The 24,472-nt window shown below is 36.4% G+C and overlaps 1 protein-coding gene across 1 annotated transcript in view; it reads right to left on the bottom strand.

The window, feature by feature from the left end:
- DSC1 (desmocollin 1) overlaps window positions 1-24,472 on the bottom strand; it is a 313,848-nt gene that overhangs the window by 108,229 nt on the left and 181,147 nt on the right. Inside the window, exons 5-6 of the mRNA XM_074339731.1 lie at window positions 13,871-13,984; window positions 9,940-10,047 (exon numbers count right to left, since the gene is read on the bottom strand). The gene's annotated coding sequence lies outside the window, so the exon portion shown is untranslated. The remainder of the gene's footprint in view (window positions 1-9,939; window positions 10,048-13,870; window positions 13,985-24,472) is intronic.

Raw genomic sequence — 24,472 nt, 5'->3', positions numbered from 1 at the left:
TCTGCATATCATTATTCCTTCCATTTATTTTACTTATTTTCTTTCTTTTTAAATCTCTAGTCCTTCTCTCTTCAGTTTCTGACTTCTGTGAGCCCAGGGAATACTACAGGTTTTCCTAGGATATTTTCCAAATGTTTGGGAACAACACCAGGATTGGGACTTGATGTAACAGAAGCAACAATAGTACAGACCCTGGTTAGTGATGGGCAATGGTTAGATTGATGATTTATCCAGATGTTATTCAGTGCAGGAAAAATAGAATATGGGCATAAGAGAAGTTTAATGCAGTTTACTTATAAATTGAAAACCAAAAATTTCCAATACTCATCCAATAAATCTGAGTGGGTTTTTTTGTTTGTTTGTTTTGTTTTGTTTTTTCATACTTGGAACTAGCGAGTTAAAAATTCTTAAAAGATTTGCCATAAATTCCTCAGGTAATATTATAGACTACACCCAGAAAAGATATTATAGATACAGAAGTGTAGAGAGAAAAACTGGGCTCCTTTATTTTATACTTTGCTAAATAGGACTTGAGGAAGAAGAGATTTAAGAAAAAGAAAGAAAGTTATTTTAAAATGGAAAATGGGTTCAATAAACATGAGGGATATAACAGAAGCTAGAAACGTAAGAAGGAGAAAATAGGCATGATTTTAGTGTGGGGAACTTGAAAGAAATAAAGAGAAATGAAAGTTGAAGTATAAAAAATAATGAAAGACTTCATGTAAGTAAGTGACAATACCCTAGGAGGAAAATTAACAAACATGGGCCAGAAAAAAAGATAATGAAGATTATAATGCTTGGGGAGGAAAGGAGATGGGAGAGAGAGAGAGAGAATATACAGGCAAAAAAAAAAAAAATTATTTTTGATCAAAGTAGTAAGGAGGAAATAAATTTGGAAAGTAACATGGAGGAAGAAGCAATCAAATTTTGCCATGAATAGAAGAAAGTTCTGGTCAGATCACCTGCCGACTGGAGAAGATTTAGACATCTGAGACAGACAAAGGAAATGCCATTGACTGTTGTTCGAGGAGTCCCTATTGCCATAAACCAAGTAGAGTGAAAACACTGGTTCTCATCAGCAAGTTGATTTTCAGAACATCAAGCATGAAAGGGCAACAAATATATAATTTAATTAACATTGAAAACAGAAATAAGACTAATTGTATTTGAAACTCTTCGTAATCTCACAGAATGTGATTATAAGTGAACTATGGACAGCATCAAGCTCATTTCTGGTGCTCAACTAAAGTCACACAATAAAAAACCAAGTTAGCAACAGGACTTTGTTTATTCCATGTTAGCTAAATGAAAAATGTTAGGTATTTTGCTTTTGAGACACATTGACTTGTTTCTTGATCCCTCCTGCAAAACAAAGGTGCATATCCAGTTGTTTGCCAAAGTGAACAAAGAAAGGAGAGGCAGGGCAGAGTCACAGTAAGCACCCTTCCTTCCCTTGCCCATGAGTAGAACAAGATGGTCCCACTAAAGGTGTGGTATCCATAACCTCCACCCAGTTTCAGATTTTCCATTAGAATATTGACTCTCCTCTATGGACTTCCAATACAAGCGAATGGGAAGACAAGAATGTAATGTAAACGCTTAGTTTCTACAAGTCATGGATAACAGATGTTCAGGATGCTTGACCTCTTCACATATACCTGTGAAATTCCACTTACATAATGGCTCCCTAGTCTTTAGAGGGGATGGGTCAACACTGGAGCTCATTGCCAAGTTCTCCTGCAATGGAGTTAGAACTTTAAAGATTAAGGAAAGGGCTTTTTTTTTTCCTTAAAATTCTAGAAAGGTAGCCTCAGAGCTGTCCTTTCAGCTAGAGAAGAATAAATGTATATGCTTCTGGACACAAGAAAGCAAAGACTCTTGGGCTTAGGAAAGGGAATTTGCAGTGTATTTTGCTGGCCTACCTCATTAAGTAGTTTTGAAGGGATTCAAAAAGTTTTTGTATAAAAGTAAATTTATAAGATGCTCTGTCCAGACTCATAGAAAAGGTTTAATTACTTTTTAAATTAACATATAATATAAATATCGTGTGCCCATGATGCCTATGAAAGCATACCTATCTTAGGCTTATGGTTCAATGAATTTTTATCAGGTAACTACATCCCAAGTAACTAGATCCCCAATCAAGATCTCAAACATTATCAGAAGGCCCCCTACCACTAACTTCAAATGGAACTACTAGTCTGAATTCAAACAGCATAGTTTTACCTGTTTTTTTATTTTTAAGCGTTTATTTATTTATTTTAAACAAATAAAATAATGCTGTATATTCTCTTCTGTATCTGGCTTCTTCCAGCCAACATTATGTTTGAATGATTCATTCATATATTTGGGGGTAGTTATGGATTGGTTATTCTCATTGCTGTATAGTAAGTACTCCATTATATGCATACACTGTAATATATTATGCATTCTACTATTCATGGACATTTGAGCAGTTTCTAGCTTGGGAATATTAAGAATTTTACTGTGATAAACATTCTCATATAATCATTCATTTAGGATAGGTATACGAGGTCTGATATTTAAGCGTGAACTTGTAGCAATGCTATTACTGATCTTTTTTGATATCAGAGGTATTATTCATTATGAATTTGTACCAACGGGACAGTTAACCAAGTTTATTATTTGGAAGTGCTGAAACGCCTGCGTGAAAAAGTTAGAAGAAAACAACCTGAACCTTTCGCCAACAATTCATGGCTCTTGCATCATGACAATGCACCAGCTCACATGGCACTGTCTGTGATGGAGTTTTTAGCCAGTAAACAAATAACTGTATTGGAACACCCTCCCTACTCACCTGATCTGGCCCCCAATGACTTCTTTCTTTACCTGAAGATAAAGGAAATATTGAAAGGAAGACATTTTGATGACATTCAGGACATCAAGGGTAATATGACAACAGATCTGACGGCTATTCCAGAAAAAGAGTTCCAAAATTGTTTTGAAGGGTGGATTCGGTGCTAGTGTTGGTGCATAGCTTCCCAAGGGGAGCACTTAGAAGGTGACCGTAATGATATTTAGCAATGAAGTGGGTAGCACTTTTTCTAGGATAAGTTCGCGAACTTAATTGTCTCTCCTCGTATATCAAGGAAGTGGAACTGCAAAGCCATAGGGGAGATACATGTTCATATGTTTAGTAGAGAGTGCCAAACAATTTTCCAAAGTATTTCTACCAACTTACTATAATGCATGAGAGCTCCAATTGTTCTACATTTCGACTGCCCTCAATATTTTCCATCTTTTAATTGCAGCTTTTCTGATGGGTGATCATAGGGGTTTAGAGCTGTGTTCTAACATTTGTTGAGAAATCTTAGACCCAGGTCTTGATAATTCCAGTTGTAAATGATGTATTTGGATCTCACATCCCACTTTGGTATACAACATCTTTTTCATAATTGAAAATAAATTGATTTTTTTAGAAATCTACCCAGCAAGCCAACTTTACCCATTAACAAAGGCTTTGAAAAACAATTGAGGGGTCAATTCTTCAATTCAATCACATTAAGTAAAACTGAAATTTTAAGGACATATTTTTTCAAATAATTTCATTTTTCTTCCTAATACTTTTACTTTTAATCAGTATAATTTCTACTCTCTTACAGATTTATCCAAAATGCTTTGAAGTTTTCTGAAGCCATATAAGAGTCCATTAGAAAATTTGTTCTACATTAAAATGTTATTCATTAAATTCTCAGTACATGATATTTACTGTGATAATTACTAGAGATGGAAATAACAGTCCTTTTTTTTCAGCAACGCACAGGCTAAGGAGAAAGACAATGGCTAATATCCTTTGAGTGTTTTCCTTATGCACTTCACACACATTACCTCATTTAATCCTTAAAACAAATTTAGGAGTAGGTTCTATTATTGTCCTTGTTATAGATAAGGAAACTGAGGGCACAGAGATGTGAAGATACTTGACTGATGTAGAAATGAGATTGAAACCCAGAAATTTGATTCCAGAGTATGTTTTTAACCATTACACCATCCTATGACTATAACAAAAAACATAATAAAATATATGTTTAAAATAGGGCTAAAAACAAAGTTTTCTGAGAGAAGCAAATGGGAGAGATGAACTCTGACTATGGAATTTTATGGAAATGGCATAGAATGGGCTTGGTCTTTAACATTAGGGAGTACTTTGAGGGGATAAAAATAAGAAGAAATAAAACTTCTTGTAGAGGGAACAATACAGACTCTAAATTCCTTGGGGGAAGGAAATGTGTTTTGTTACTGTAACCTCAGAGATTAGAGAAAGGTCTGTAAATTAGCTAATATAAATGAATACAGAAATTTAGGGAATGTCAAGTATTAGGTGCATCCTGTAGCCTTGTACTGCTATCCAGGTGGCTGATGGATGAGAGAGTGAATGAGCAACATAAATTGGTGAAGAGTGCATTCAGGAAAACAGTACTTTTGGGTCAGCATAACCAAAGTATAACCTTTGCCTAAGGTTTAAAATTTCTCATTCTGTACAATTTATTTTATACTATAATTTGGGATTTTCAGCTGAAGTAACTTCTTTCTAAATTCTGGGAGTAGTATTGCTAAAGGGTCATTAAATTTAATTGCGTATAAACGAGGTCAAATTTAAGTTACTTTCAATAGTGATAGTGTTATCTTCACAAAATAGTTTTAAAAGTTATTTTCTTTAAAATTATTTAAAAAATCACTGAGCCAAAATATTACTTTATCGTTAAAGCGAAGAAATACATATAAAATATGCCTCAAATAATAAATGTTGAATAGATGCTAAATAAATAATGGTTAAGGAAAGATATTTTTAAATTAGTACCCCAAAAGGACTTGGAAAAATATTTATTCTTGTTTATAATCAAAGAAACATAAATCATAACAACCTTTTTTTTTTTTTTTTTTTAATGGAGGGCGCAGCTTGTGCGGGGATCGAACCAGCAACCTTGGTTTTATCAGCACCACACTCCAACCAACTGAGCTAACCAGCCATCCGCTAAATGATAGCAACCTTGATATGACATGTTACACCTATAAAAATGCCAAAAGCATTTGCAATGATAATGATAGCTATGTGTGGTGAAATTGGCCCAGGAAAACGTTAGTAATTTTACAAATTATACAGTGCTGTTGGGAACAATATAGTCTAAGAATCATGAAGAAATCCCTATCACAGTTATTTCATTCCTGGTAATCTGCTCATTTATTTACTCACCAGATGTTTATTGAGCACCCCTTCGAGGGGCCTAGAACATAAATATCACCAACATATATTCCCTTCCTTTAGAAAGCAAATATACTAATTGAGGGCAGACTTTAAAAAAAAATGCTACCTTTTCATTTAATGGATCCTATAATATATAGTATGCATGGGAGAAAGAGAAACTAAGAATAAGTTATCCTAAGAAAATCACTTGAAAGAGCAAAAAGAAACTTATGAAGATATTAAATGGCACCTACCATCACAACAAAATCAAGGGGGAAAATGGTCAAAAACACAAAATATATTGGCTTAATGAAACAGTTTAGAGCATTCTGATAAGAAAAGGGAGACTATGGCAATACCTCTAAAATGAAAAACCATATTCAATATTATAATATAAAATGGTTTATACAATATGATTATGACATGTAAAAATATGCAGGTATAAGATAATGGATAAAAATCAATCACCTCTACTAGAAAAGCATTTTAATCAAAAATGGCATTTAATGCTATGTTTTCTTTCCAATGAAAGGAAAACTTTACTAATGTGAACAGTTCCTGGGAAAGTGAAGGGAAAAACTATTCAGATTATAGAATTATAGAGATTACACTTAAATAGTACGGTGAAAACTCTGATATGTTAAATTGTAGAACGTTGAGGCAACTTCAATTTTTTTACATTTGCACCATATCTTCCAAGTTCAAAATTATTTTCAACTTTATCATTATAAACAAAATATTCCTGTTTAATAAGTGGGTGTTGGTTGGTGACTATCTCCATAGTTTCAGGTGAGAAAAATGAGGTTGAAATTATTTCAGTGATGTGTCATTTGTTCGATACAAGAACACAGGCTTCTTTATCACAGGTTAATAATGACTTCAGTGGACTCAGCAGCCTCTAATCAGAACTTTTAAAAGTAACTTTTCTTTATCTGCCCAACTTTGAATATGGAACACTGTGTTTTTTCTGCCAGAGATTATTTTATAGCACTATAAACTCATTCCGGAAGTCTATGACTGTTCTAGGTATAAAGTGAAGAGATCGAAAATTCTGAATGTAAATTTGAGTCAGTAAAACTTTTCTCAAAAAGACAAGCATCCCATGAGGTTTTATTTTCAATACAACATATTTTCATGATCAAAGTAAGTATATGTTATTACAAGAAAAATAGCTCTCTAAATTATGCGTATACTATAATTGGACCAGGCTTTTCAGCATTGACCTCTGCTATCAGTTAGAGCAATACTCTAAGACTTTAAAGAATTACTAGAAACGTTTGTAACTAATTGTAGTGGTGAATTAAAAAGTGACACTGAGACAGAATAGTTAATATGTTGCTAGGTAGACAGGGAGGTCACTGGTGGAATAAACAAAAAAGCAGCCAAAACTCCAGGCCCTGGAATGTCTCCTTCACTCCAGAACAGAGACATGGGAATATGCCTTGAGGTTAATAGATAATCTCAAATCCCTTCTGGCGGGACAAAGGAGCAGATCTGATAGATAGGAATGGGTTGGTTCGTTAATCCCTTCAGGATGAGTAAACAGAACAAACCTAATAGGCAATTCAATTAGAAGGCTCCAGCCCCCTTGCCCAAGCAGGCAAGGGAGGGTATAAAAATTAGAGCTTTTGCCTCAGTCACTGGGCACCCCCGTTCGGGACCCCCTCCTGCTCGGGAGCTGCAACCTCTTCTCCTGCCTCTAATAAACTATCCTCTTCTTAAAACGTTTTGCCTCTCCCTGGTCTGTGTGTCCATGAGGCATGATCCCAGCCCACACCCAGAAACTGCTAGCAGATCCGATATTATTTACATTGTTTGGAGACTCACAGGAAAATATTCTTCCTTCAATATTTGGGTTGTCCCTTTTTTCCCAAAAAAGCTATTTGTAGTTGTACCAATGAGTTAGATGGGTAGAATTTGACCTCTTACTCATAACTTTGAAAAGAAATGCCCCATGCATATATTAGGCAACTATTTGTAACAATTTACATTGGTCCCAGCTTTTAAGAAAATATTGTATAGAAGAAGTTGTTACGTACTCTAATGATTCCATAAAAAAATCTTTAACTCTGTAAAAGTTGAAAAAGAAAATTATATTTTCAGACAAAAGTTATTTTTGATTTCTGAAAAAGAAACTACATCATGTGGTTATTAATTGACTTTGCACATAGTCCAAATAAAACAAGTCTCTTTACTTTAAAAAAAATTATGAATTCTAGGTATTGAGAATATCCAATTTTCAAGAATTACGCCTATTTATGCTTTCACAAACCCAAATTTGTTAGACTAAAATTACAACACTAATATTTTTTCATTCTTTTCAAATAATGATTAATAAGAAAAGTTATAAAGGTACTAACCAAGTACATTTCTTATTAATGTTCATTTTGGTTGATCTATCCTTATGATCTTGGTACACCTAAACATTTAGTTGTCCCAGATATAGTCTTTTACCCTATTCACTTGCTTACCCACTCCCAAATCTATATTTTAAGTAATTTCAATCAGGGCTTATTAATAAATCCCAGATTATTCATGAGAACCAACTGATTCAGAATGAATCTTTCCTAATTGTTTTGTGTTCACATGGGTGTTCACTCTGACTCCTCTCCGTTTTCAGCCAAGGAAAAATTACCTTTCCACACCCAACTAAAAACAGAGTCAAAGAATAATTCCTTTGGTGAGCAGAGTCACTGAACAAGCAGTTTTACTTTGGTGTGTATGTATGTGTTTAAATGAAGATTTGTTTGTAAATTAAGTCAAAGTAATTTTCCCACAAAGAATATAAGATCTTGTTGCTTTTTTTAGAAATCGCATTCTCAAATTTACAACCTTTATTATGAAGTTTTTAAAATAAGTGTTTTTTCCTGTATAAAACAGTTTTTTTTAAAAAAAAGCAAATTGTAATTCTTTTCTCAGCCCTGTTTTCTTCTTGTCTTTCATCTCTAACCCTTCCAAAATAACATCTTCTGGTACTATCATCTTTTATGATGTTTAAATGAGCATGTCTTTGAGTTAGCTCTTTCTTTTCAGAAGGTAGAGAATAGTGCCCCAGTTTTGTTTTGTTTTGTTTAATTTCTGATAGTATTATGGCATAGAGCTTCTTACATATCTTGCCCATCTGAATATAAAAGTCCAGGATTAGTTATTGTCTAGTTTGACCCAGGGAAAGTGTCTGATCCTTCCAGATAGGTCTGCTCCATGGTTCCTTTATCAGGGATCACTTTGCTTTATGAGAGCAACATAGATTGGGTGCCATAAAAAAGAAAAGAGAAAATCCCTGTGAGCTGAATTGAAAATCTGATAGAAGATAGAGAGATTTTCATGGAATAATGAGTACACATGGATAAGGTTTTAGAGCCTCCATTTTCTCTCCAAACCTACCTCCAGAAAGTATCACCCCTCTTCCCGCAGTGATGAATCAGATAACCCACTTGTCTCAGGGTGTGTTTTCTGCAGTGGTGGCTGGCAAAAGGCTCCACTGGAGGTTTGATAAACACTTCCTGAAAATGGTCTGATGACAGACTGGGTGGGCTTTTACCATACAGCTTATGATTGCAGGGTTTTAGATGAATGGGACTGTGAGAAATTCTAAATGAAATCATTAATGTGTGCGAATGAAGGAATACAAACAAATTTGAAAACATTTCTGTTCTCCACAAGGTCCTAAGAATTGACTTTTGACACAGAAAATGAATGACTATCTTTAAGGTACTTCTGATGTAAGATAAAACATATAAACATCAATTACCTATGCCATTTGTATTATTCCAGAGTTTAGAAGAGGCATACAACCCTGCGATATAACAAAGGTAGGAACTTGCCAACTAACCTCTTGTTTGAAAAAATAAAAAATCTTGTCTGACCCTTTTTCTGGGAATTCCACCCATTTCATAACTTTGGCCAGCTAAAAAAAACTAGGTCTCTTTACCCTTCTTTAGGCTACGCCAAGATCTCAATCAAACTATGTAGGTTTCTGTATTATTTTTCACGGGATATAATAAGTGCAAGCTTGCATATTGCCAGGTGTCACAACCCACACCCTATTCATGGATGAATCTCAGGGAGCATTTTAAAAACAGCAGAGTAAATTGTTCCATTTTCCTTAACCACATTCTCTTTTCTTCCCTTATTTAATGTCCTTTTATAGTAAATTCTTTATTTTAAAAAGAAACATGTAAATATTCTATTTCAATGTACAGAATTCAATTCAAGACTATGTAAATGGTGCTATCTAATTGCATTTTGCAATGCATAGTAAACTGAATGCCCAAAAATCTTTCTTTCTTTCTTTCTTTTCTTCCTTCCTTCCTTCCTCCCTCCCTCCCTCCCTTCCTTCCTTCCTTCCTTCCTTCCTCCCTTCCTTTCTTTATACTGTTATCTTCAGTTCAGAAAACAACCCACAGCCATTGACTAACTTCTTTTTATATACAGGTTTCTCCTGCTATCCAAAAGTAGAGTGTTCCTATGAAAACTTTCATAAGCCAAAATGGTGTAAAGCAAAGAAGCAACTATGATTAATTTATCTGGGAAATTTTTGAGCATTCCCAGACCTAATATTCAACATATGCACAATGTCTTTATTTCATTCACCATGATCCAAACACTTAATTGCATCTAGTTTCACGCTGAGCATAACACCCTTCCAAGCTCTTTTAGGCTTTTCTGATACCTTAGGACACATATTGCTAACAAATGCACAAAATAAATGGAGATGAAGTCTAGATACTCACAGTTCAAAACTATGGTACCTGATGTTCAGATGCTGAGTGTAGTTCCCTGGGAAGGAGCTCAGCGGGGCCGCTGGCTGCTTGGCATGCATGCCGACTCTGGGAGGGCTGCTGCAAATCAAACACTGAATGTTATTTTCACTATTTGCCATTTTTTATCAAAGCGAAAATCCTCTTCATATTTCTTTCAGTCAGCAAAAACAGGTCCTAATGTACCATAGGTCTTTCATAGAAGTGAAGTGGTGTAATGTGAACTTTTGAAAAGTGGGGGATACCTGTATTTATTCTCCAATATTAACTTCTCCCTTCTCTGAATATTTATTAAGTTACAATATGAAAGGCTCCCACCCTTTTCTTCTAGGAGCTTTCGTTTGAGTATGTATGTGTATGTGTAAAAAAGAGGGGTGAATACATGGGGGGGGTATGTAAACAGCCCACTACAATTCAAGTCAGAATGAAAACAGAAGTAAAGGTATTTTACATCTGTTCCTTCTGATTGTAAGAAATATCCAAAAGGTCAATGGAAGGAGACAGCCTCTGTGCCTAGAGGTGGAAGCCAGGTGGTAAAGTGAAGGGCAGAGAATGAGGTAGAGGCACTTTCTGCCAAGTCAGCAGCATTAAGGAAGCCTAGGAGACGACAAAGACCTTGTATGAGGGAGCTGAGCTGCCTCTGTAGGTAATTCAGTGCATTTCCATTTGCCTTCATCTCTAGGGCACTGAATGTCTCCAAGAGATGACCTGGATGACCACACATAATATCAAGTTAACCCATGCACACACCAATCATGAATGAGTGAAACGTAGCCCCTCATTCAAGTACTATTTTCTTTTGCAGTTGGAAGTTTCCCATTTAGTTGAGACCTTGGGAAGATAAAATTTTGAACCTGGTTGAAGCCTTTCATTTTATATGCTTCCAAATCCTCATTAAAAATAAAAAATAAAAATCTAATCAGAGCTTAAAATATTCAACAACAATCCAGAAAATGTAAAGTGTTTCCCAGGGTGACTTCGGGAGGCAGGGGGAGACTGAAAGAGATTTCCTCGAACCTCTTTGTGGATTCTCAACATTTGTTTTCTCCTCATTAATCTTCCTTATTCTCTGATCACTTTTTTCTGAAACATGTTATTTCACTGATCTACCCAGCTTGTATAATTGCATACTGTGTTCCAAGCATTGGGTGAGAACGTGAGGAATTTAAAAGAATTTTTTTGTTGTCTTGTTTTGCTTTTTAGGAAAAAGAGTGGGATAAATGCTCTGGCAGGGGAAGTCCAGACACTCCAGGAGCCTGACTGTCCAGCGTTGGGAGGGGTTCCAGAGCTCAGCCCAAGCTGACTGTGAAAATGAGAAGAGTCAATCAGAAGAGTCAAGCAGAAGGTAAAAGCACACAAGGGGGAAAGAGAGAACGTTAAACATTTGAGAAACTGAGGACGATGGAAAAGTGTAACTAAGGACAGCAAAAACTGAAGTTGGAATGGCTGGTGTACCACTGAAAGAGGGAAAGCACAACCAGCTTAGAGTTAAACATGTTGAGGTTTACTCTTGTTTGACTCCGTGGAGTAACCAACTCCCTCTGAGAACACTGAGCATCCTGTAGATAGGGCCAAGTCCACACCCTGTAGAAGGCGTTCAAGGCCCTGCAACCCTGTCTGTCTCCAGTGATAACTTTTCCAGCCCAATCTTACAACAATCCTAATCTCTCTCTTCTCAAGCACAGCATGAACTCTCAAATTCTGAGCCATTGCTTAACAAGTCTCCTCTCAGCTTTACTCTACCTAGTAAAGTCTGCCTCATTCTGCAAGGTCCATTTAAACATGCCTTCTTTGAAAAGCATTCTGAGACCATTTCTGACGCCTAAGTCAAAATGAACAAGTGTCTATTCTATGCTGCCATGATACTCTAATCTTACTTTCATTAAACGAGCACCTAACAACATTTAACTAATAATAGCTAGTAAATAGCTGTATGTACCACTTGCTATGTAGAAGGCATTTCTTTATAACTACATTAACTTATCTAATTCTTATAACTGACATATGAGGTGTGTACAATAATTATCCTATTTTATAAATGTGCAAATTTAGGCAATGAAAGTTTAAGTAACGTGTTGGGGCCACACAACCAATAAATGGTAGAGTCAGGATTCAACCCAGACAGCCTGGCTCCAGGGTCCATACTCTTAACCACTGTCCTACAGTGAATTCCTGAAAACTAAAGACTGGGTTTCACTCATCTTTATATTCCCATTACCCCTAGTGCTGGGAACACTCCATAACCATCTGTTACATTATTTATATTAATATTTTTTAATGTCAGGATGTCTTTTAGTAACTTCCTGTAATAATATGCTTTCGTTTCATTGTCCTTATAGTCAGGAAATTCTTTGGTTCAGTTCTCAGTGGACACAAAAATGTCCTCTGGCTTTCAATATTTCCCTCTCTACTAGATCATTGCAATCACAATATATTAGGTTGGTGCAAAAGTCATTGTGGTTTTGGCAATTATTTTTAACATTTTAAGCCACAAATTTTAAGCCACAATTACTTTTGAACCAACCTAATAAATATATTTCCATTCCTCCCATCTAAAAATAGTTTTAAACAAACATACAAAAAAAAAAATCTCTTGGCCCTACTCTTCTCCCAGCTACCTCCCCATTTCCCTTTTATCCTTTATAGCAAACCTCTTGGCAAGAAGTCCATACTTAATTTCACCATTTCATCTCCTCCTATTCTCTCTTAAACCCATTTCAACAAGGCTTTCACCCCCATTATTTCTCGAAATTTGGATCCAACCAGTATTCAATGTCTCATCATTCATATAATGTGGTCACGACCTATCACCATCATTCAATACTGTTGATCATCTTTACTTTGATACAAGTTCCTGTTTAGAGTTGAAGTAAACCACATTCTCTTTTTTCACCTCCTCTTACTGCTCACCACTTCATAAATTCTTTTGATGATTATACCTCTTCTCCTTAAGCTCTTATTGTTGGGATTTCATAAGACTCAGTGCTTGATTCCCTCTCCTTTCTTGTTACACTCCATCTGGTATCATGGCCTTCCAAACCATGTAAATGCCAATGACTACCAAATTGTTATCTCCAACCCAGACCTCTTTCCTGAACTCCATATGTATTTTCCCAAATGCTTATTCAACATCTCCTCTGACAGACATCTCAAACTTACCACTTGCCAACTGAATTCCTCTTTGATGCCCTCACTCTGCCCTAAACCTACTATAGCCATAGTTTTCCCCCATTGCAATAAATTGCAATTCCATACTTTCAGTCATTCAGACCAAAAATCTTCATGACATCTTTGACTCCTCTTTCTTTCATACCTTATATCCAACCTGTCTACAAATCCTCTTGGCTCTACTTTCAAAATTTATCCAGGACAACTTCCTTCCACCTCCTTTGCTACAATACTAATTTTGGACACCAGATCTTTCACTGCGATCATGGCAATAGCTCCCCACTGATATGACCGTTACTCTTCCACTTCTCCAGCTTATTTTCCACATTACAATGAAAAGGATCTTTTGAAAATGGAAGTCAAATCATTTTATATCTCTCTTCAAAACTCTAATATTTTATCATATCCAGAGTAAAAGTCAAATTCCTTATGATGCCTTTAAAATGGCCCCACATTCTCTATCCTACTCTTCCCTTTAATTTTTCTAACATTATCTCTATGTAAGGTCTTTTTGCTTTAGGATATTTATATTGGATGTTTCCTTTACGTGAAATGTTCATCCCCCAAACATCTGTATCCCTTTCCTTCTCGAAGTATATGCTCAAAATCATGTACTCAACAGCTTGTCATAATCACTTATTTACAGTGGCACATTGCCACTCCTAAATTCCCCTTCCCTTGCTCTAATTTTTCCATAGCACTTGACACTTTCTTGTGTGTCACATAATTTACTTACTATTTTATTGTACTTGTCTTCTCTGACCACTAGGCTGCAAGCTCCAATTACTCAGGGAGTTTTGGACTATAGATGTTCCTTGACTTACAATGTAGAGGATGTCTTAGAAGGTATCTGAAAGAAAAAAATTATTCATTACTTTAATTTCCTAAACTGTTCACTCATAATCCTTTTTAAGATGTATTTAATGAGAATCAAAGTAAAAACGTTAACTGAAAACAGTCATGTCCCACTTTCTAAAGTGTTAAATATATCATTTTAGAAAAGAATACTTCAGGCATTTTTCATTTAGGCATTTGGCCAAGAATCTACTTTCAATGGGTGTTCCTCAAGGACTTGGAATTACAAAGCAGAGAAGAAATCTCTCTTTAAAAAAAAATAATAATAATAATCTCCATTTGAAATAAAAAATGTTTAATCAGATTTCCCTGTCAAATCATTTCAGTCCCAAAATGAAATGTTATAAAAACAAAAAACAACAACAAAAACTTAGGCAGGATTTAGAGAATACAGACTTTGAATTATACTTATTATATTTCCTATTTCTACAGGTCAATTAATCATTGAGTGTTCATAAGCCCTGACTATTAACCTGTCCTTTTGCTAGGCACTTGAGAAACATATATGAATAGAATACAGACCTTGCTGTTCTAACAGTCTAGTATGGAAGCAGACAACTTGACAGGTAATTATATAACAGAATGTATTAGATATTACAATAAAAGTGGATATTGGAATTCTAGTTATTCCTAGGGAGTCAGGAAAGGCTTCAAAAAGGAAGAAACATTTGAGATGCATTTAAGAAAAAGAGTTTGTCAGACTGGAAAAGGAAATGGGGGCTGGGGCGGGGAGGGTGGGGGAATGACATCCCAAGAAGATGAAACCACAAGAGTAAAGTAACAGAGGAACGAAAGTGCTTAGCATTTGGAGAAAGGATAAATAGTTCAGTGGATTGCTGGAAGCTGAAAGTGATGAGGGCAGAAAGGAAGGTGCTAGTCAGGTTCTGAAGACTTTAGCTACCAAGTGAAGGACTATACTCTCCTAGGTAGTAATCTTCCCTTCCTTGCTAGTTTACGGAAGCAGAACCCCAAGTAACCATGCATACGGGGCCTGTACAGACAGACAGCTCATTGGGCACTATATTAATGATTAAGATCTGCAGTTGTCACTCTCAATACATTTTTCTCAGGATGGGACAGTAGGAAAACACAGAAAGGGTTTTGGTGGAGCAGCTTCAATCAAAAGCTCTGTTACATAGGGAGCCTATGGTTGTTTGCATGAAGAGAACTGTCTTTCTTAACCATCCTACATATTCTTTCTTATAGGAGATGTATCTATGGTATTTATTGACCTACAGAACACATCTGAATCCCGTTCAACTAATTTACACCTTTAAATGACTGATCTAATAGGATAAATGACCTGAGCATCCTGCCTGCGAATCTTTGGTACACTTGTTTTGTTGGCTCTTGCTTCCCAGTTGTTATGAGAGTACCTTCTTTCCCTACAAAGTTTATCCAGCGCCCTATCTATGTCTAGAACAACCGGAATCCCCAGGATGTCTCGGAACATGTCCACTCGAACACGCCATGACATCTACCATTTTCTTCCTCGCTTATCTGGGCACCTCTGGTGATAGTTCCTCTAGGGGGCTGCAGTGCTCAGAGATGAGCCACTTTTACAGGGTTATCATCATCTTATGCTATATGCCATGGTTCTCCTGGCAACCTCAAAATGAAGACGTTACAATGGATTCTGCAAAGAAATGTTATTAGACTTTTGTTCCCAATTGAGAACCATGTATCAGTGTCACGAGTAATCAGTATGTCTAGGTTTTAGTGAAAATATCATTTCATTTTTTCATGAGCACCTCCGTTTCCAGTGGAATCTGGCATGCACTGAGGTCAAGAGGCAAACTGATACGATGAAGACCGTGGTATACTCCTGATTGTTTCTTGCCCTTCTGACGACCAATGTTTTGTTTCCTCGATCTAATTTGTCTTCCTGACTCTCTTCTCACGTAATGTTCCCTCCTAGGTAGCCCAACAATCCATCATGCAGACTTCAATTGCTGATGAGCCCATCCATACACAATGAACCCAGAGGCACACAGCTGCGTGGGAGAAAGGGAGCCTTTCCTACATTTCTATCCATGCTTTCTGTGTGCTGGCAGCCCCTGCCTTTTAGGAAAAGCCACAGGAACAGGACATGTTTTATGCAGTTATATATTTATTCACTGCAATTACCAAATACTAGCAGAGCTCTCTAAGAAAAAGCTTTAGAAGCACTAATATAGATATATGTATATAGATGTATATATAAAATATATACAATATATAAACATATATATTAAATATATATTAATATATATACATATACATATATAGACACATATGTATATATAAAGAGGGTGCCAAAAAATGTATACATATTTTAAGGAAAACACTACTAAAACTGTAATACTCAATATATACTGATAACAAAAGACAAATACAAGTCACGGTTAACTTCTGCAATTACAAGAGGGGCTCAAAGTGGTTACCATCAGCATCTAGACACTTCTGAGGACAGTGAACTACTTCTTGAGCAACACTGACTAAACTGCCCACCAGTATACATTTTTTGGCACCCCGGTATATGTATATGTAATATGAATATATCACATTTTCCTTTAGTATTCTGTGAAACTTTTTTTTAAATAATGAAATGAAATTATTTATAAAAGGTTACACTATAATCAATGTGCGGTAAGGCGACCTCATATACCAGAAAAAGACAAGCATAGTTTGGTCCAGGAGCAGAGCCTTTGTTCTGGAAGTGTGAAGAACAGTACTTGAGAACAGTACAGTGTGTGTCACTCAGAGTTTATCCTGGCCCACCCATGACTGAGATTTAGGGGGACAGTGATACCAAAATTTCACCTTTGAAGGATACTGTAATGCATCATTAATTTGACACCCCTCTGACATAAAAGAGAGCAACATTCCTTCTCCTTGTCTCCAGGTCTAGCTCTGCCCAGTGGGAGAAGGGGGCACTGCATGGCAAGGGCAGTGGTGCACATGGCATCACCAGATCTGCTCATGAACATTTGAATGAAATCCTGCAAGAAATTTCAGAAGTGCTTGAGAGGGTGGTCTTGTTTTTTGCAATCTAAGGGCATGAATTAGCAGATGGGGGACCTAGCTGGTAAAAGATCAATTACAATTTTAAAAAATTAGAACTACTTATTGACCCATTTTTCCCACAGACTGTCCTTCGTTGCTTCTCTATGGTTTGTTTATCAGTTTTAGGATATAACTTTGACTCATTTCATGGGTGATTCACTATCTCCTTAGAAAAGTCCCTAAACGTATCACACTGAAACGCACACCATGAGCCCATGCTTCTTCAACTCTATGAACGCTACAATTAGACAAAAGCTCCTCCTTGGCGGCAGAAACCAAATTTTGGACTTTACTAGTGCAGCAACAGCATTTTATTCTCATACACTGTGTCCAGGATAAACTGTGAAGAGTAACGTCACTTTGATTTGCCATTGTTCAAGATAGCTCTTAATTGGCTTAAGAGCGCTGCCTAAGACATCATCTTGAGTCATAAGGAGCCTAGCATGTCAGGATTCTTACTCAACTGACTCCAACCCATCCTTATCTCTTCCCCTCAACTTCTTTCACCATTTTATCCCCTGCCCCATCTATCCCTCTTTTCCCTACCAAGTTGTCAATAGCACTGCCCTCCTCAACTGCATCTCAGGCCACACAAGTGCTAGCGTACGAAAGCGTGTTCCCTCCCGTCTCTCGGCCTGCATCCTGTCCTTTCAAGGACCGACATGCCTAATCTCAGTGGAGCCTCTCCACCCCCATACAGCCAAAGCCCGAGGCTGAGCACAGGTTGCTGCACGTTCTGGGGCTTCTCCTCCTCCACCCTGTTAGACCTCCCCACCCACCGCCTCTGCCCCTCGCCCAGTCTACACCCAGAGGCGATCGCTGCTCTCCCAAGCTACTTATATCATTATCTTCACTCCCCGTCCTTAGAACCAGTTTTACTACTCATTGTTCACTAGAGGGGAAAAAAGATCACACAACTGAGGCAGCACTCAAGTAACTTTCAGCAGGCCTCCGAGGAGGAATTCAAGTGCTCTAGAACAGTCCTTTTCAAATTTTCCCCCCCATAACCCATCACAAGAAATACATTTTACACTCTGATCCAGTGCATATACATATATACTGAAGAAAATATAAATGAATACATTACACCAGAGGGAAGAACAGAATATACCAACCACACCCTGCACAGAATTAATTCACGTGAATTCAACCACACATTTAAGAAAAACTGGAAACATATACTGTATATGTGTACTCTTTATTGTATTGTGTATATTCTGTGTTATAATGATAGTTAATACTTATTCAACACTTTGTGCTTGGCACATAGAGTAAATCGCATAATGCACCTAACACTATGAGGTGGGTGCTGGTATTAGCCCTACTGTACCAATAAGGAAACTGAGGCACAGAGAGGTAAATAAAATCCCCCAGGGTCACATGATAGGAAATGATGGAACCAGGATTTGAACCCAGGCTGACACACTCCAGGACTACTGCCCTGCCCCTTACATTAGACACATATAACTTTATATCACTACATAGGATTACGTTCACAAAACAAAGTATATTTTTTATTTATGGGTAATTTAAGGGTTTTCATAGGTAATTATTATCAATGTGATTCTGGTTTCATCCAGTTATTTTATAATCTTACCCCTGCAAGATGAAGTTCACAATAAATACATTCGACAGACACATTTTTTTCCCAATTTTGAAATGGCTATCTTAATGCTATAAATTGCTGTTAAGAATTAGTATGATATTTCTAGTTAAATATAAAAAAAAAACCTTTTAATAAATTACGTATCCATATCTCAGGACAGATTGATATTATAAATAGAATACAAAAATTTTTAAATGTAAATTTACTGGTGAATCATTCTATTATTCTAAACAAAAAGGGGAAAATGTGTATGTTAATGCCAACACTATCAATTGAATAATAATTTTTTTTAAAAATCACACCTACAAAACCATAACTGTGTTGGCAGTTATGGTGTGCAGGCAATCTTAAAATCAGAAGCATTAGAAAACTGAACAAAGATCATATTTTTCATTTAGAAAAAACAATAAGTTTGCATTCTTTTTTAGAACTATAAAGATAATGTAACTCTTTTTGATTCCTTTAATTCCGTGAATACCTGGGTAGTATCTTTATCTATCACGCTGATTGTCATGTTAGGTTGTAGTAATTTCAAACTTGTATCTGAATGGTATGTTTTTCTACCTTAATAAAAATGACTAAATGTATGAAATCTCACATTGAGAGGCTAAGCCAATGTGGAAGAAAGCACTAAAGGAGTCAGAAGACCTGAGCTGACTTTGGATAAGTCTTACCATGTTTCCGCGAAAATAAGACCTACCCTAACAATCAGCTCTAATGCGTCCTTTGGAGCAAAAATTAATATAAGACCCTGTCTTATTTTACTATAAGACCTCGTCTTATTTTACTATAAAACAGGGTCTTATTGTTATGCAGTTTCTCAGCTCCCACTCCCTGCATGAGAACGCAGGATATGGTGAGGCCGAAAATGAACAACAATGGAGCCATAGATAGGTGAGTCACTCCACTGTATTCTCGCTGGCAGCTGGTTGAGACACAAAAGCAAACATCCGCCTGTACTCCAACAAGGGGTCTTCCTACATCCCAGTGTCTCTGGCGGCCGGGTGAGACACAGTAAGTAGGATCCACATGATCTGCAATCTACCGTCTGCTTGCCAACCAACAACCCCACTTGCCAGCTGCAATCCACAGTCCACTTCTCTGCAGACCAACCAACTCCCTACCGTAGCCACAGCAATTATATTAGTGGCTAATGGCTAACCGGCAACTGCTGATGGCCACTCAGCCACAGTGGATGACCATCTGATTACAGCTGATGGCCATCTAATAACCGAGCCAGCACCTTTCCATGTGAGGCCGAGAGCCTGGAAACTCCTCTCTGGGACTCTGTCCCCACACATTATAATATAACATAACATAACATAACATAACATAACATAACATAACATAACATAACATAACATAACACAACACAACACAACATAACATAACAACATAACATAACATAACATAACATAACATAACATAACATCTATAATATAATATAATTAATATAATATAATATAATATAATATAATAATATTATCAGGTTTTATGTTAATTTTTGCTCCAAAGGACACATTAGATTAGATTGTCCAGCTAGGTCTTATTTTCAGGGAAACATGGTATTTGTCATCTCAGGCCTCTACTGTCTTTTGTGAAGTAAAGTGTTAGCACTACGTAATAACCATGGTTGTTCCCAAACCTAAGATTTGAATATTCTAAAGAGATATTGACTACATACTGTATGGCAAGCACTGGGGTATTAAAAAAAAACAGTAATTTGCAATCATATAGGATAGAAAAATGTATCACACAAAATATCATCAGAGAATTAGGTATTATGATTAAGAACTAACTGTGCGGCTTTACTTAAGGCAATTCTAAAGTTCCCTTTCTCTTAAATTTATAACTAAATGTACTTACAACAAAAATATTTATTACTTAGTATCACAAATTGTGAGAGGTAGAAGGAGCCTCATATCATCCACCAGAACATTCCTACTTTGAGGAAAACAACTCAGACTCAGAGACATGGCAACTTTGCTCAAAGTATGATTTACTTAAAAATGAGTAGTAGGAAGCCTTTAAAAAAATAACCTCAATTTTCCTTGAATACTGCCAAGAAAACACAGGTTTAACATCACAAATTTTTAAATGAGACTTTTAGAACAAAGTTTATCTTCTTAATGTTTCTAGTCTTTGAAGTATATGAAATGCTTTGTCTTCAAAACTAAGCTCTCTGAGTAATTTAAGCTGGTACAGAGAAATAACGAGCACATCTGTGAAGTTGCACTAATGGGTCACACCTAATCAGAAAAAAAAAAACAAGCTTAACAAGTTCTTTCTGAGAACACACATTTACTAGACCTATTAATTTAGCAAAATAATAGTACTACTGATATAAAGTAACTACGGCAGGTGGTAAGATAATAAGATAGCAGAGGACTTGGAGCAATGGTCAAGTCCTTTCCGAGTTTCACACGTTTGATTTCAATTCAACATATACATTCACCAGAGGCTGAATGTGAATGACTGTCATGCAGGGCATCAGGCGGGGTCTCTGGTCCCACTCCCCACATAAGAACGCAGGACATGGTGAGGCCAAACAGGAACACCCACGGAGCCACAGAGAGGGGAGTCATATCATTATATTCTCGTGGTGGCTGGATTGGAGACACAGGAAGCAGGAGCCACACATCCGCAACCTGCCGTCTGCTTGTCTGCCAACCAACCAACCTTACTTGCTAGCTGCAATTCGCACTTGCTAGCTCAGCCACCATCTTCTTGCTGGCCCCCATTTGCTGCTAGCATAGCCACGGCAGTTACATTAGTGGCCAATAGCTCACTGGTTACAGCTGACGGCCAACTAGCCACAGCTAATGGCCATCCAATCACAGTTGATGGCCATTTACTACCCAAGTGAGCACCTTTCCACCTGAGGGCGAGAGCCTAAAAACGGCACTTCTGGCTCTGTCCCCACAGTGACATTTATGGTTATGGTTATGTCTGGGAGGGATCTCAAAAGGAGTAAATATGTAGTTAGGCAGTAAAAGAAAGCTCATTCAGCTTCTAGCAGTGCTTCTAACTTCAAAATCATTTTGAAATCAAGGGCTTACCATTTAAATCAAATATTCACCCAAACTTAGAGGATTTGGCAACTATACATCACCACTTTTTCCCAGTATTGCTTTCAGGTGGGGATCTGGGAAAGTCTAATATGCATCAACCTCATAATTAATCAACTTTTAAAGTTCAGGAAGGTTATTATCTGGCTAGATTCTGCAAATACCATCTTGATGTTTAACTAGCCCCTACTAAGCAACAGGCCCTGAACTAAGGATATACACAGGTCTGAGAAGATGGATAAGACTGTCACAACTATTCATTTGTTCATTGCTATCGAGTATTGGCTGGTTCCAGACATAACTTAGATGACTGAAACATCCACTTATCTTTTAGCAAGTTTTTATAATCTTCAGTTTTAAGTGCCATAACTATCTGAAATTCAAAAACAATTAAACTATACATACAATCCTTAAAAACAAAGATATTTCAAAAGATAGTTAAGAATTAATTTCATAAATGTGTGCAAAAGAAACAGATGTTTCATTTAAAATATACTTTAAATTTAGGAGTTAAGAAAGTTTTCAAGTACTTTTCATTTCATTTAAAAACCTCTTGATTGGCTACTTCTATTGCAGTACAATGCATATGGCAGATAATTACCAGAATTTTTGATTTTATATTCAGTTTTCATTTTCAGTACTTACATTCTGTTACTATTTGTGAATATAAAACAATATGATTAGGGATTATTTCAATGCATTTATTAATTTTTGAAGTTTGGAAAGTTTAAAACTTTTTACAATTTTGCATCACACATATAATATGAAAGGGTAATTCAAGCATCAGGTCAAGGACCAAATTAGAGGAAAACTAACCTTTTTTCCAGTTTTTGTGATTAAAAAGAGTTTTGTTGCATCCATTTTTATTTTCCTGCATTCATACTTGAAGACCATATTATTTATTAGGGTCAATAACATTTTACTTGAAACATTAACAACTTTATGCAAACATTAATGAGAAAAGTAGATTAATTGCAGAGAAGTTAATTTATCCATGTATCTTTTAAATAGTTAACTTACATTAGTCAGGTTTTATGCAATACTTTATGCTAGTTATAGTATCTAGTTGTAGGCCCTAAATAAATACTAGTGGAATAAATGAAATAATAATATTAAATTCTCAAAAACTTAGAAAATTCTCTGAGTGGATGAAAAAAACAATGAGTAACTCATTATTTCTTTTAAAATAAATATCTTAAGCTTATTCATTTTAATAGTTTAAGTGGTTCTCGGGTGTTTCCTATTTTTAAATTATGAGATTTCCCCCCCCACCATTTTTTTTTTTTTTTTTTAAGATTTTATTTGGGCAGGGGAACAGGACTTTATTGGGGAACAGTGTGTACTTCCAGGACTTTTTCCCAAGTCAAGTTGTTGTCCTTTCAATCTTAGTTGTGGAGGGCGCAGCTCAGCTCCAGGTCCAGTTGCCATTGCTAGTTGCAGGGGGCGCAGCCCACCATCTCTTGCTGGAGTCAAACCGGCAACCTTGTGGTTGAGAGCCTGCGCTCCAACCAACTGAGCCATCTGGAAGGCAGCTCAGCTCAAGGTGCCGTGTTCAATCTTAGTTGCAGGGGGCACTGCCCACCATCCCTTGCGGGACTCAAGGAGTTGAACTGGCAACCTTCTGGTTGAGAGCCCACTGGCCCATGTGGGAATCGGACCAGCAGCTTTCGGAGTTAGGAGCATGGAGCTCTAACCGCCTGAGCCACTGGGCTGGCCCCTGAGATTCCCCTTTTAAATGTTTATATATTTTACATTTATATAAAATCTTTTGACTGGATTGTAATTCTACTAATTAATATCTGTCAAGAAAATACTCAGTGACTAAAGTTACAATTTCATTAATTTAATTTGTATTTTATTGTATTTTACAAGTAGGACAATTTTTATAAATATTTGAAATATTTTATAATCATTTGAAAATTGGAATAAATTTTTGGAAGTACTAATTGTTTACTGTAAATAATAAATGGGGATTATGTAAGTTTGGGTCTATCAATTATTTAGTCTATGGACAACGATGGGTAAATGTAAGATATAAGAGGCTCCTTGTAATAATTTTAACCTGCCAAGGTCCTGGCTTATAGGTTGGGCTCCACTGACCTAAGGAAAATTATAAATATATAAGTATATAAATATAAAAATATGAATATAAATATAAATTAATACTATCATTTTCTCCACAAAGGCATCATGCTCTCTGAAGTGTGACCTCCTTATGAATATCTTAGATTTCCAACACTTAGCATAGTACCTGACACGTAATAAGAACTCAATTCACATTTATTGCATGAATAAATAAATTTTTAAATTTCAGTAATTGTCAGGTTATAAATTTATTATCCATCACCTTCCCAAATTATTCCACTTACGGGATTTTGTTGTTGTTGTTTTAATAATCAATGGGTATTCTTTCACCAAGTGAGTATCTGTTGGATCTGAGTGTGGGTGGAGGAGGGGGCATTTGAAAAGCAGGTAAAATTCCTTGTTGGCCTTTGGGCCAGACCATATCATACCCTATTTGTGTAACTCTATTTACACCACCTGCCTCACAACAAAGAAGCCTTCTGGGAAATGCTTTATTTAAAGAGAAAGTAACTACTGAAGGTCAAACTGCTTTTAATGAAGGCTCCTGGCATGGAGGAAGACTGGCCCAAGCAGGTTTATGGGTAAGGTTTCATTCAATGTCAAAAAGAGCCCATATTTCTAGAATAAGGGAGAGAGTCGTGTGGGGATTTCACAATGGGATATCTAGCCCATGGGACTT

This window comes from Rhinolophus sinicus, linkage group LG09 (assembly GCF_036562045.2).
Source record: "Rhinolophus sinicus isolate RSC01 linkage group LG09, ASM3656204v1, whole genome shotgun sequence".
Classification (NCBI taxonomy): domain Eukaryota; kingdom Metazoa; phylum Chordata; class Mammalia; order Chiroptera; family Rhinolophidae; genus Rhinolophus; species Rhinolophus sinicus.
The sequence above is the reverse complement of the archived record's forward strand: the minus strand, read 5'-3'. Positions and strand labels throughout refer to the sequence as shown.